The sequence below is a fragment of the Vicia villosa genome, unplaced genomic scaffold, assembly GCF_029867415.1.
Source record: "Vicia villosa cultivar HV-30 ecotype Madison, WI unplaced genomic scaffold, Vvil1.0 ctg.001850F_1_1, whole genome shotgun sequence".
NCBI lineage: Eukaryota > Viridiplantae > Streptophyta > Magnoliopsida > Fabales > Fabaceae > Vicia > Vicia villosa.
In genome coordinates, this window is record NW_026705751.1 from 159,751 (window position 1) to 174,897 (window position 15,147).

Here is a 15,147-nt window from a genome sequence, read left to right on the forward strand (position 1 = left end):
CACGTTAATTTTAATGCGTTAATTATATTAATTTTATTCTACTCAAAAATGAAATTTTATACCGTGCATTTTATCACCATTTAAAACAAAATTATGTTTAACTTTATTGTAACCTTTTTATTTTATTCTGTTTTATGTTCATTTGTTAAAATAGACCGCCAAATAAATTGATTAAGCAAAGTTTAGAGAATATCTCAATTCATCTTATAATATTTTTAGATATTTTGTGAAATTTTATTTTTGTCTTTCGTCTGAGTTGTATCTCTTAAAATATATATTTTTTAGACAAAATATCCTTTTTATTTCTGTATGTTAATCTCGGGGTTCATTTAAGTCCCTTTACTTTAAAAAGTTCCATATTAGTCTCTTAACTCTGCAAATGTGTCATTTTAGTCATTTTTATCATATTAGCGACTGATTTAACAACTGATTTTTAATTTTTTCTCATCGTTAATATGGCAAAAAGACTAAAATAACACATTTTAAAGAGTTAATGAATCAATATAGAACTTTTTGAAATTAAGGAAAGAAAGGTTTTTTTGTGGCTTGTGGTGTGTTGGAATATTTGGAACACCCGCAACGCGATCATCTTTAAGCATGAATCCTTTTCGTGGTCGGATTTAAGGTGGAATATCAAGATTTCAGCTTGGAAGTGGCTCTCGGTGGGGGATATTACTCACACCAATTGCAATTTTTACAATTTTTGCAAAGATCCTTTGTTATATCTTGTTTAAAGGCTCAATTGGTTTGTAATTTTCTTTTAGCCTTTCCTTTTTATATCAGGGTTTAAGTACCCCTAATACTCTCTTTCAATATCACCTTGCTTAAAAAAAATAAAATGAACCTTAAAATTAGCCTACTGAAAAAAGAAGAAGGGTATTTTGTCATTTTTTTTATTTATTTAAAGTTGAATTATTTCATAAATACATCTATTTCGTTAAATAAATACACCTATTGAACAAATTTAAATAAAAATAAAAAGAAAGGCTTCCATAGATATTTTTGAAAACGGACCTGTGAATATGAATGTGAGCAAGGGGTGATGAGAAATTGTCAAAAAGACTTGCGTCCGCCACCGCCGCGGCATCAAATTTCTCAGTTGAAGATGACCCCCTTGCTGTCAATTACGGCTTCGTCCCGCTCATTGAGATCCAATCAAAGACCTCCGTTGATGTCAACGAATGGACACGAGTTGAGGCTCTCGATGATTCAGTAGCGAATAAACCGTTTAAAATCCGGGGGAGGGCACAAACCATTCGACCAGTGGGGAAGAAGATGGCGTTCTTGGTCATCAGAGAAAACGGTTTCACTGTACAGTGTTTGGTTCAGGCACAACCTGATTTAGTTAGTCCGCAGATGGTGGAATTTGCGGCCGCGCTCAGCCGTGAGTCTATTGTCGATGTCGAAGGTGTGGTTTCCATTCCGGCAGCTGCTATTAAAGGTGCCACACAACAGGTTGGTTGTGTTCTTTTGTTTTTTAGGTTTTATGATTTTGTGGTGTTTTGAATTTAGGGTTTGTGAATTTTGATTGTTTAGGTTTGTGTCTTCTTTTGTGTGCTTTTGTTCTCTATAGGTTGAAATTCAAGTGAGCAAACTGTACTTAGTGAGTAAGGCCATTCCTACTCTGCCGATTAATCTCGAGGATGCTGCCCGAAGTGAAGTTGAAATCAAGAAGGCCATTCTGGTATATACATTTATTTATTACTGACTAGCAATGTTTTAATTGAAGTTGCAGCAGAAACTTTAATCACGACGAGGTTGTGGTTTCTCAGTTGCAATTACTTTATTGCGTATCACAATTTAAAAGCTTACTGATTGGTTAAAGATGCGTGTTTCTTGTTTGCTTAATATAGTGAAACTTCTCTCCTTTTATATGTAGTGGTGTAAGAATTAAACTAACCAATGACCCTGTGAACCCGAAGATCCCAATCAATTAAGAGGTTCGATTTTTTTCCTTTATGCTAGTTCCAAACCGAACCTAACCAATCAAACCCGGCCTCTATTGGTTCACTTATCAGTTTCATGTCATTCTAAGACCATGTGCAATGGGTGTGTTTATTTAAACTCAACATGGCAAAATCATGTGCAATGGGTGTTTAGAGTAGTGTTGAGTGTGTGTTGGAGGAGAGATGTTGAGAAAACTCAACACAATGTACACTGACGCAGGGGCGCATGTGGCAGCGGCTGATTGGCTGGCCAGATTTTTATCCATTTAATACTTTGAACTGAATTATTTCGTTGCAAACTAAATTTTTTTTTTTTTTTTACCAAAATTCATGATTTTTTTTCCTCTATAAATAGAGACTTGGTTCATTTGATTTGGACACAGAAAAAAAAAACCAAGTTTTTCACTATCTTAATCTTATTATTATCTTTCTATTAGTGTTTATTTTGAAGTTAAGTGTCTTTTTTTAGTGAAATGAATCCCAATAATCATTTTAACACTCAAAATTCTGCTAATTTTCCATTTAACCAAAATCCCAACAATTTTCAAAATCCCAACTATTAAGTATGTATTATTTTAATTTAATTTTAATCGATAATTGTAATTTTATGTAATCATAAAAATAAAAATAAAATTTAAATAAGAATATGAAAATAAAAAGTGGTGGGGTAGGGTGTTGAGTGAAAAACCATTGGAGAGGGTAAAAGTTGAATGGGTGTTGAGTTATTAGGTGGAAGAAAGAGAAAATGATGTGGAGTGTTGGGAGTTGAAAAAATGGGTGTTGAGTGTTGAAACCATTGTACATGGTCTAAAAACCATCACCGAGACCCAAACCAAATTGTTCATTTTGTTACTATTTCTTTTATATCTCACCATATTATGAATGTTATGTTAAAATATATGTCGTGGGCATGTCTTTTAAATTGTTATGCATTATTTTTCTCATTTAGCTTATGTACTGGTTTTAATAATATAGGAAATCTATAATGTTTGAAACGAAGTTCAGTTTTTAAAAGAACTTTTAAAGTTTCTTAAATTTTTAAAAGTAATAAACCTGATTGAACCAAATCAGACCAACCCGTTCTTCATCGATTTGGTTTGGTTCAGATTTCGTGAGAAAATATTGCATAAACAGAACCAAATCGACTATTTTTTAATGGTTCAATCTTTCTCCTCAAAATCAAACTCGTTACACCTCTATTGATATGAATGTTGATGGGGATTTTTTACTTGGTGCAGGCTGGTGAACAACCTGTTCGTGTAAATCAGGATACACGATTGAAGTTTAGAGTACTTGACCTACGCACACCAGCTAATCAAGGAATTTTCCGCACTCAGCTGCTGTCTTTAGACTGGACTACAAAGGGCAACCTGCATGCCTGGCTCAGTCACCTCAGCTCCACAAGCAAATGTCAATATGTGCTGACTTTGGCCGTGTTTTTGAGATTGGTCCTGTGTTTAGAGCAGAAGATTCCTTTACTCACAGACATCTGTGCGAGTTTACAGGGCTTGATGTTGAAATGGAGATTAAGAAGCATTATTTTGAGGTACATTTGACAGATTGGATGTTTTGGGTATTAGCATATGAAATTATTGAGTGACAGAACTTGGTTTACTGATGATTTGACAGATTATTCGTCGCTATGTTTGACAGTTTGAACACAAATTGTACGGAGGATCTTGAAGCTGTGGCAAACCAGTATCCATTTGAACCTTTAAAGGTGATTATTGTATCATTTTGGTTGTCTTATGCATAGGATTTATTATTTATCACACTATCAGTTTCATTTTGTTCAAATTATTTGTTATGTAGTGAGTAGTAGATGAGGCTTTTGTTGTGTAATGTATTACTCCCTCCATCCAACAATGAATGACTCAGATGACCATTTCACACATTAATAAAAAGTGTATAAATGAAAAAGAGATTTTTATTTACCTAAGCACCCACTATCAACTATCAAGTATTGTGAGCGATGAAAGTGGTATTAGTTAAAGGGTACAATTGGAAAAAATGAATTCATGTTGCATATTTGCATTGTAAATTGAAACAGGTCAATCATTTTGGGACATTTATTTTTGTGCAAATGGGTCACTCATTGAGGGAGTAGTATTATGTGCAAATGAATGCATTTTTACATTTTATGATCTGACTATAGCCTTGTAAATGTGCAGTATCTTAGAAAAACTCTGCGGCTTACATATGAAGAAGGTATTCAGATGCTCAAGGTAAGCTTAAATGTTTCTCAACTAATTAACTTGCATGCTGTAGATAAACAAACAAATGTGACAGGATGATCGTGGCAATACTTGAACCTTTAAATCTTTTATCGTTGAATATTTCGTAACATTGAGATAGAGAGTTGGATTTTGGAAGGTGTGATTGATAGATGACACTGATGTATTCCTGGTTATTTCATTTTCTTGTTGAGACATTAACCTCAAGACTCAGAAGAAGAACTCACCTAATGTAACTATGATTGATAGGATGGTAGAAATTTATGGTTATGTTGTGCAGCTAGTAATGATTTTGCTTTGCAGGAAGTTGGAGTAGAAATTGAACCTTTTGGTGACTTAAATACTGAAGCAGAAAGGAAACTAGGTCAACTAGTTTTGGAAAAGTAATTCCCTTTTCACATCTTTTACAACTTAAGATTTTGTCTCTGTTTTTAAGGATATTGTTTAAAATTGTTTGTGGACTGTAATTCTATATATAGGTATGGAACAGAATTCTATATCCTTCACCGGTATCCTTTGGCTATAAGGCCATTTTATACAATGCCTTTCTATGACAATTCAAATTACAGCAACTCGTTTGATGTCTTTATTCGTGGTAAGTAGAAACTAAGTTATTTTATCATGTCTCATTTAACCTTATTTGTACTTCCATAAAAGCTTGAGCTATCGATCTCCAAATGTGTGAATAGCAGCTTGTGCTTTTGATAATTTTTGCTTGATTTGAACTTCTGAGTATTCCTTTCCTCTCAGGTGAGGAGATAATTTCAGGAGCTCAGCGTGTTCACGTGCCAGAATTTCTGGAACAACGTGCTCAGGCTTGCGGTATTGATGTCAAAACAATATCTTCTTACATTGATTCTTTCAGGTATTATTTTTTTACCTCTTCTTGTTATCAATTGAGTGTAAGAAATTGTGTTTCGGAAAGCTAAATGATTCATCATTTCCAGATATGGCGCACCACCACATGGCGGCTTTGGAGTAGGATTGGAGCGTGTAGTAATGCTCTTTTGTGGCCTGAATAACATCCGTAAAACATCACTTTATCCACGCGACCCACTCAGGATTACACCATAATGATATTATTAGTGTTTGTTTGAGTTGAAAATAATGCGACCTTACTTTCAACGGAAGCTATGCCAATCGGGAGGTGAAAATACTGTTTCTAATCAAACTATCAACAGTGGTGTGGATATTGAGTCTTTTCTATTTTCACCGGCAATCTTGCAACTGATAAAACATTTTGTATAATTATTTATGATGTTTGACATGAGTATCCAAGTTATTCAGATGGTCCACTCACTTTCAAATGGTCCACTTTTTGTCTAATCAGTATCCAAGTTATTCAGTGATAAATTTAATATTTTTCTTAATGAACTTTTGTATGAATATTTGTAAGGCGGTGTGTTATGATTTAAAGAAGAACGAGAGATAGTACTTATTAAAATTCAAAGAACAGATAATTTAAAAAGGAAATAACAGGGCCGGTCTTTTTAGAGGTCTAAGAACAAAAATAAAAAGGGGATTTCTTATTTTACCCTATGTTTTTCTTATGCATCACGCGGAATTCCTTAAATATCCCTTAAAATTAAAAGTTTATTTCTAGTGCGCATCAAAATTTGATAAACTATATATTGGAATTGGAATTTAATTTCCGGTTTTGACCCGAAGAAGTAAAACCAGAAACAACAAAAACTTCAACTTATTCAAAAAATCTCATGTATTCAAATATTGTATGTTGGTCAAATTACAAAAATGACTATATTTCCATACCATAATACATGAACAAAATGACATTTACAATAAAATTATACCTAAATATTTACATTAGCCAACAAAATTGTCGTAGGCCAAATCCACCGATGGCACCCCTTTTGACTTCTCTATTTTTTTCTAATTTTGTTCAACTTGTTGTATTCTTGCATCCTTTCAATGAATTGGCCCGGTCAGGTCTTTTATGAGATTGTGAAATGAGTCGCCCACTCCGGTGATTTAAGTGGTATAAGACATCAAGGTTTCAAATACACTTGATTAAAATGTCGCGGATTTGAAACTCACCCAACACATATGATACGATCATTGGGATTTGGTGTTGGAGCAGTGCACAGAGGGAAAAAAAGTCTCCGAAAAACTGTATCTTGTAAGATTAATACACACTGTTGATTCTCTGAATTTGGTAATTGGCATTTAATGTTGGCTAAACTATGTGTAATCATAGGATGTAATTCTTGTAAATAGAAAATAGGTACAACAAGAGGACCTATGAGATGTTAGAACATGTTCTGGAATAACATGTCCTATGACATAACTATTGACATGTGCCTGCTGAGCTGGATTACGAGATTCAGTTTCAATTTAACAGATGTAGAATATTTTCTAAATATTATGCATATCACATAAGGCGGTACATGATTGAAAGGTCAGAAGAATCAATCAGAATATTTGGAAGATTCGTGAAGATAAAGACTTTCTATAATTGGAGACAATGTAGGAAGATTTGATTGAAGACCTTGATTGTAGCAGAAAGTCACTGCTATATTGGAACAACAAATTTGCTGTGATTGAAGGTCCAAATCCAGTTGGGTATAGGTTATAAATAGTGTTAGACGCTGGCCTAAGGATCAAGAGGGGGGGGTGAATAGATCCAACACAGTTTTTCCGGGATTTTTACAGACTATAGCGAAAGCGGTTTTGAATCGACTTGCGTCTATTCCGGACCGCTATTGCAAAGGGTTATATGTGTTACAAAACCACAAGATATTCGAAATTCCGGATAAGGAGATATGCTATCGAATCAATACGTGTCACAACTGAATATCAATTAACTTCTAGATTGACAAACTTTGATTTACAATGCAGTAAGGTGAATTAAGCAAATAGACAAACACTTGGTGACAATATTCAAATTGATGCTAATTCAAGATGTGGTGAATTGTGATGTTTAAGCAGAACTTTTAATTCACAATTTTAACACTTGAATCATTGATCAATTTAGCAATTATACCAATTATGAACAGAATGTAAATGAAAAAGTAAAAGCGACAAGAACACGATATTTGTTTAGGCAGTTCGTCGATCGTCCTCGCTACGACTACGTCTGCCCCCAATTCCAAATTGAAATTGGGTAATCTTTCATTAATGTTGAAAGTAGTATATACAAAGAAGATAACAAAGCGATAAACGATAAACCAATTATGTCGATCCTTTGAATCTTCTTCCCCCTTAATCTTGACCAAGATCAAGGTTATCCAAGAGCTTCACTTTGATTCCCTTCTGCAGTGTCGTGATTCCTTGAACTCCCCGTTCCTCAATCGTTACACTCAGCCGAATCCTCAATGAACGTCTCTTGATAAAAACCCCCAAGAACCACCCGTCGTGGAGGACAAAACCCGCAGATTTTATTCACCAACAAACCCCACAAACCTTCACCCACTAGGAATCTTCAATTCCGTTCCATGGACGTTATCGAACTCATCACTAACCCGCAACGCAAGAATGATTATGTGTAATTGTGTTGGAGATGATGAAGAACGAAGATGAGAAGCGTTTGTGTATCTTTCAGTCGTTGGTGTTGTTGAATAATTAACATGGAATGATATATATAGTTGCTGGTATGTTGGAGCAGAGAAAACACATAATTTGGGAAGTTTTCAGCAATTAGGTTGACCTACTTTAGTGCTTAGGTCGACCTAACAGAAGCAGAGTTGAAGTTGTCCCAGTTAGGTTGGCCTAAAATCTGTTAGGTTGACCTGCTGAAGGTTTAGGTCGACCTAAAGTCAGTTAGGTTGACCTGTTGAAGGTTTAGGTCGACCTAAATGCAGTTGTTTCCAGTTAGGTCGACCTGTTGAAGGTTTAGGTCGACCTAAAGTCAGTTGAAATGCATTTTTGTGACTTTTCTTCAGTTTAGGTCGACCTAGGAGTGTGGGTAGGTCGACCTAACAATGACATCTGTAAATCCCTTCAGTTTAGGTCGACCTAGGAGTGTGGGTAGGTCGACCTAACAGTGACCTTGTCAGTTTTGCTGAGTTTGCTCTAGTTTTGAGTCGACCTAGGGCTTTGCTTGGTCGACCTAACAGATGCAATACCATTTTCTGAGTGATTTGAGCTTCATAATCTTCCATTGTCTTGAGTCATTCATTTATGCTTTTGTATTTGGTTGCTTGTGATGTTTGCCATGAATCAAAAACTCATTTGTGAGTGTATGCTTGTTCTTACAAACTCCCCCTTTTTGATGATGGCAAACATTTGATTAAATGACGAAAGCTCCCCCGGTCTTGTATGCGTAAGCTCCCCCGTACTAAGCTCCCCCGTACTAAGCTCCCCCGTACTCTCAACTCATCTCCCCCTTTGTCAACATCAAAAAGAAAGAAACCAGGAGAATAGTAGAAGAGAATAACAAAATAATCTAAACAAAACAATGTCTTACATAACACAATAGTAAAGAAATAGAGCATAATATCCAAACATATTTAAAGGTACAAACCAAGCTTAAGTTCAAGTAATAAAAGACATAATAACATGACAGAAATGAGATGCAATGCAATGAAATGAACTAATGCAATACTCGCTAACGTTTGCCCAAACATGTTAGATGTATGCTTATTCTACTATTTTTATGTCCAAACATGATATGTTATGAGTAGTGATGAACAACATATACATGTAAATGAGATAGGTGGAGAAGCATATAAGAAGTCACTATAAACATGTTAATTGATAGCATATTATAGCATCAATGATATTTTTGGAAGTGAACAACAAACATGTTACCACTTTCTCAATTGTAGGTATCTCGTCATCATTTCGTATAATGAAGTATATTCCTCTAGTCAATGTGGAATGATGCTTGATTTGATGATGAACTACCTTCATACTGAAAGAGATGTTAGCTTGAGCATAATCAATATATATATATATATATATATATATATATATATATATATAAAGTAAAGGAATAAAATTAAGAAAACAAACGCATTTAGCTCAAAATTAGAGATATCTAATATCCCTAATTTCCTATGAATGTTGAAGAACTGCTCCGTTGCAAGAGGTTTGGTGAAGATGTCAGCTAGTTGCTTCTTGCTCTTCAAGTTTATGGCACTTGTGTTGTCGCACATGATAGGTATACGATCAAGCTTAATACCAAAGTCAAGAAGTTGTTGCTTGAGCCATAATATCTGCGCACAGCAGCTTCCGACAGCTACATATTTTGCCTCAGCAGTAGATAATGCAACCGATACTTGTTTCTTGCTATGCCAACTTATCAATGAATTTGAGAATAGATGACACGTTCCACTGGTGCTTTTTCTATCGGATTTGCAGCCAGCAAAATCTGAATCGGAGAATCCTACCAAATGACACTCATTTCTCTTTGGATACCATAGGCCATATGTAGTAGTTCCACGTAAGTATCGCAGAATTCTTTTGACAGCTTTCAAGTGAGATTCTTTTGGACAAGATTGATATCTTGCACACATACACACAATAAACATGATGTCTGGTCTTGAGGCAGTAAGATACAATAGTGAACCTATCATACCTCGGTATAATTTCACGTCAACCTCTTTACCTTTCTCATCTTTGTCTAGATTAGTATTTGTTGCCATAGGTGTGTCAATTTCTTTTGCTTCACTCATTCCAAATCTTTTGAGCAGCTCCGTACAGTATTTAGTTTGATTCACAAACGTTCCATGACTGAGTTGCTTGATTTGTAGGCCAAGGAAGAAATTTAGCTCACCCATGAGACTCATCTCAAATTCACTCTGCATAAGCTTAGAAAAATCTTTGACAAGTTTTGCATTAGTCGACCCAAATATAATGTCATCTACATAAATTTGGACTAAGAGAATATCTTTATCTTTTCTTTTAATAAAGAGAGTAGTGTCAACTTTACCCCTAGAGTACCCTTGACTAAGGAGAAATTTGCTCAAACGTTCGTACCAAGCCCGAGGGGCTTGTTTAAGACCGTATAGAGCACATTTCATCTTATAGACATGAGTTGGATACATGTAATTCTCAAAGCCGGGTGGCTGAGCAACATAGACTTCTTCATTAATATAGCCATTTAGAAAGGCACTCTTAACATCCATTTGGAATAGTTTGAAGTCTTTAGAACAAGCATAAGCAAGTAAGAGGCGAATAGCTTCGAGACGTCCTACAGGAGCGTATGTCTCTTCATAATCAATACCTTCCTCTTGATTATAACCTTGGGCAACTAATCTAGCTTTGTTTCTAGTAATAACACCGTTTTCATCAAGTTTGTTACGAAAAACCCATCTAGTGCCTATTACTTGATGATCTCCCGGATGAGGGACTAAGTCCCAAACATCATGCCGTTTAAATTGGTTTAATTCTTCTTGCATGGCCATTAGCCAATGCTCATCAAGTAATGCATCCTTAGCGTTTTTCGGCTCAACTTGTGAAACAAAAGCGAGATGATGACAGAAGTTACTTATCTTTGAGCGTGTTGTAACGCCCCTTGAGATGTCTCCTATTATATTGTCAATTGGATGGTCTTTCACGTTTGTCCAGGCCTTGGGAAGTTCTTCATTGTTTGAGATGCTTTCTTTCTCATTTTCATTGTGAGACTCATCTTTCTCTTTCTCAGCATCTTTCTTTACAATACTTTCATCCTCATCTTCCTTATCCTTGACAATGTCTTCAGTGGATGGACCTGCACCATTAAATGAAATACCTTTCTCGACATATTTTGCATAAGATTCATCAAAAGAAACGTGTACTGACTCTTCTACTATAAGTAATCTCTTATTATATATTTGATATGCTTTGCTAGATTGAGAGTAACCAAGGAATATGCCCTCATCAGCTTTAGCATGTAGATGTTGTTTATTCTTAAGCCCTTAAACATAATGTCTCTTTTCTTAGTATGTTCTATTGTGCAGCCAGAATTTGTAAACATTACTTTAAAATCTTTGTTACACAATTGACTTATACTTAAAAGATTATGTTTAAGACCTTCTACTAGCAGCACATCAGTTATAGTAGTGGTAGAAGGGTTACCTACACTTCCTTTACCAAGTATGGCTCCCCGATTGTTATCTCCATAGGTGACATACCCCTTTTTCTTTGCTTGAAGCTCAACGAAAAGAGATAGGTCTCCAGTCATGTGTCTTGAACATCCCTATCAAGGAACCACAACCTTTCGGCAATGTCAAGACACTTTTCCTGCAAGATTAATTTAAAGAGGGAGGTCCCCAATTTTCATTGGGTCCTTGGTAGTGAGTACACAATTTGTTGCACTTAGGCAACCATTGAAATACTCCTTTAGGAACTAAAATTCTCCTAAATTTGCATTTTTCAATGGTATGTCCCTTTTTGCAACAATAATGACAGGTAATATGATGAGAATATGGAGTTTTGCTAGTTGATACTTTTGGTACAAAAGTGTATTTACTATATAAAGGAGTATACGATCTTTTGCCTTTGTCGGAATGTTTTGCTCCATTTTTCTTTAGATATTTGTTGTATCTTCGCACAAACAGTCCCATTTCCTCATCATCGGAGTCTTCGTCATCACTTGTGTCACTATCCTTTGGCTCTCGTTTTGAGGTCTTGGAGCTCGAAGCTTTTAGAGCCATTGACTTCTTCTCTACCTCTTTCTCCATGTTCTTTTCTTTCTTTGTCCTCTTCTCATGCATGTCAAGGCATTTAAGATGCTGTTCATGTTCCTCTAGTTTACCAAAAAGAGTGGTAATGTCTAAAGTGTTGAGATCATTTGCTTCCTTAATTGCTGTAACTTTGGGTTGCCATTCCCTGTTCAAACACCTTAAGATTTTGTTAGTAGCAACTGCATTGGAAACAGGTCTATCAAGAGAATTTAATCGATTTTTCAGGTGAACGAATCTCTTCTGCATGTTTTCGATGGATTCACCATCTTCCATGTGGAAGAGTTCGAACTCTTGAGTTAGCGTATTGATCCTAGCTAGTTTGACATCATTCGTTCCCTCGTGGGCAACTTGCAATGTGTCCCACATAGCTTTAGCTGATCTACAATGGGAAACGCGATAGTATTCATCAACTCCTAGAGCTGAGATTAGAATGTTTCTCGCTTTCCAATCGTATGCATATTTCTTTTCATCTTCAGCATTCCAAGTATCTTCTGGTTTTGGAACAACTGCACCAGCTGCATTTGTCATGGTGATCTGGAATGGACCATTGACAATAGCTGTCCAGATGTTCCTATCAATTGCATTGATATGGACACACATACAATCCTTCCAATAGGCGTAGTTTTCGCCGTTGAAAACTGGAGCTCTATTATGAGCCCCTTTAGGTCCGGAAGCCATCTTTCCAATAAGTGTTTCACGTAGCACGGAATAAACCAGAGCTCTGATACCACTTGTTAGACGCTGGCCTAAGGATCTAGAGGGGGGTGAATAGATCCAACACAGTTTTTCCGGGATTTTTACAGACTATAGCGAAAGCGGTTCTGAATCGACTTGCGTCTATTTCGGACCGCTATTGCAAAGGGTTATATGTGTTACAAAACCACAAGATATTCGAAATTCCGGATAAGGAGATATGCTATCGAATCAATACGTGTCACAACTGAATATCAATTAACTTCTAGATTGACAAACTTTGATTTACAATGCAATAAGGTGAATTAAGCAAATAGACAAACACTTGGTGACAATATTCAAATTGATGCTAATTCAAGATGTGGTGAATTGTGATGTTTAAGCAGAACTTTTAATTCACAATTTTAACACTTGAATCATTGATCAATTTAGCAATTATACCAATTATGAACAAAATGTAAATGAAAAAGTAAAAGCGACAAGAACACGATATTTGTTTAGGCAGTTCGTCGATCGTCCTCGCTACGACTACGTCTGCCCCCAATTCCAAATTGAAATTGGGTAATCTTTCATTAATGTTGAAAGTAGTATATACAAAGAAGATAACAAAGCGATAAACGATAAACCAATTATGTCGATCCTTTGAATCTTCTTCCCCCTTAATCTTGACCAAGATCAAGGTTATCCAAGAGCTTCACTTTGATTCCCTTCTGCAGTGTCTTGATTCCTTGAACTCCCCGTTCCTCAATCGTTACACTCAGCCGAATCCTCAATGAACGTCTCTTGATAAAAAACCCCAAGAACCACCCGTCGTGGAGGACAAAACCCGCAGATTTTATTCACCAACAAACCCCACAAACCTTCACCCACTAGGAATCTTCAATTCCGTTCCATGGACGTTATCGAACTCATCACTAACCCGCAACGCAAGAATGATTATGTGTAATTGTGTTGGAGATGATGAAGAACGAAGATGAGAAGCGTTTGTGTATCTTTCAGTCGTTGGTGTTGTTGAATAATTAACATGGAATGATATATATAGTTGCTGGTATGTTGGAGCAGAGAAAACACATAATTTGGGAAGTTTTCAGCAATTAGGTTGACCTACTTTAGTGCTTAGGTCGACCTAACAGAAGCAGAGTTGAAGTTGTCCCAGTTAGGTTGGCCTAAAATCTGTTAGGTTGACCTGCTGAAGGTTTAGGTCGACCTAAAGTCAGTTAGGTTGACCTGTTGAAGGTTTAGGTCGACCTAAATGCAGTTGTTTCCAGTTAGGTCGACCTGTTGAAGGTTTAGGTCGACCTAAAGTCAGTTGAAATGCATTTTTGTGACTTTTCTTCAGTTTAGGTCGACCTAGGAGTGTGGGTAGGTCGACCTAACAATGACATCTGTAAATCCCTTCAGTTTAGGTCGACCTAGGAGTGTGGGTAGGTCGACCTAACAGTGACCTTGTCAGTTTTGCTGAGTTTGCTCTAGTTTTGAGTCGACCTAGGGCTTTGCTTGGTCGACCTAACAGATGCAATACCATTTTCTGAGTGATTTGAGCTTCATAATCTTCCATTGTCTTGAGTCATTCATTTATGCTTTTGTATTTGGTTGCTTGTGATGTTTGCCATGAATCAAAAACTCATTTGTGAGTGTATGCTTGTTCTTACAAATAGAAGACTTTGTAACCTATAAAAGTAAGACAACCACCGAGCATAAAAGATGTAGTCATTAGGGTTTGTCAAGGTAAACCTCCCGGCCTGTGGGAAGGTTACCTATGTGATCCTCGAAGCCTGTAGGCAAGAGGAGTATTGTTCTTGGAGGAAGCTTTGAAGTAACTCCAGGTTCGTGGCCATAGCCAAGGTTCTTGGCTAGGGATTGTCATGAAAGTATGTCTTCCAAATCTTTAGATATTTGAGACTAGAAGGAGATGGATATTAGGCCGTTGCTACAGCTCTTGGGACTGGAGAACTATACAACATCATTGCGATGATTGGAATTGGGATGAAGATATTCCATATCTAGGGAGGACCTAGGTAGAAGGTTCATTGGGTAGGGATTACGTGAGGGGTTGCTTGGGACTAGTTTAACTCCGAATTAATACTGTTGATAGTGGACTTCATTCCTGGCTTGGTATGCCCCCAGAGTAGGTGTGATTTCACCGAACTGAGTTAACAATTTCTGGTGTCTTTTATCTTTCAGTTTGACATAATTCTGTGTATATTCTTTGGTGATTGTTCTTGACAGATCACATGTCTCGACATCTTTCACGACATTTGAATCTGTTACGCCAAAATTTCACACACCCTCTCATACGCATCTGCTATTAGACGACCCATATCAAGGAAGCGCATCCGTTTATCCTCCGCTGCAAATCCACTCACGCAAGGTACAAGAGCGTTATATATCTTCAACTTTCTCTTTACTCCCGAACACACGTGTGTATAAATCTTTATTGACCCTCAAATCTTTGATCAAGGTATGTTGGAAAATATGGCAATCCTCTTCCCCATTTACCGAGCAAACCAGAAACAGCTCGAAAACCACAGTTACCATCACCCCCGACATTGACGATCCATTCAATGTACTTGTGCATAAAAACCGACATGTGATCGATGAATGGTATTTTGGATGGAGTCGTTGTAGGAGGTGGTTTTCTAATACATG

At 36.5% G+C, this 15,147-nt stretch overlaps 1 pseudogene; it reads left to right on the forward strand.

Annotated features, from left to right (window-relative positions):
• The first annotated feature begins 838 nt into the window (after positions 1-838).
• Positions 839-5,254, forward strand: LOC131636903 (aspartate--tRNA ligase 2, cytoplasmic-like; annotated as a pseudogene).
• The last annotated feature ends 9,893 nt before the right edge of the window (positions 5,255-15,147 follow it).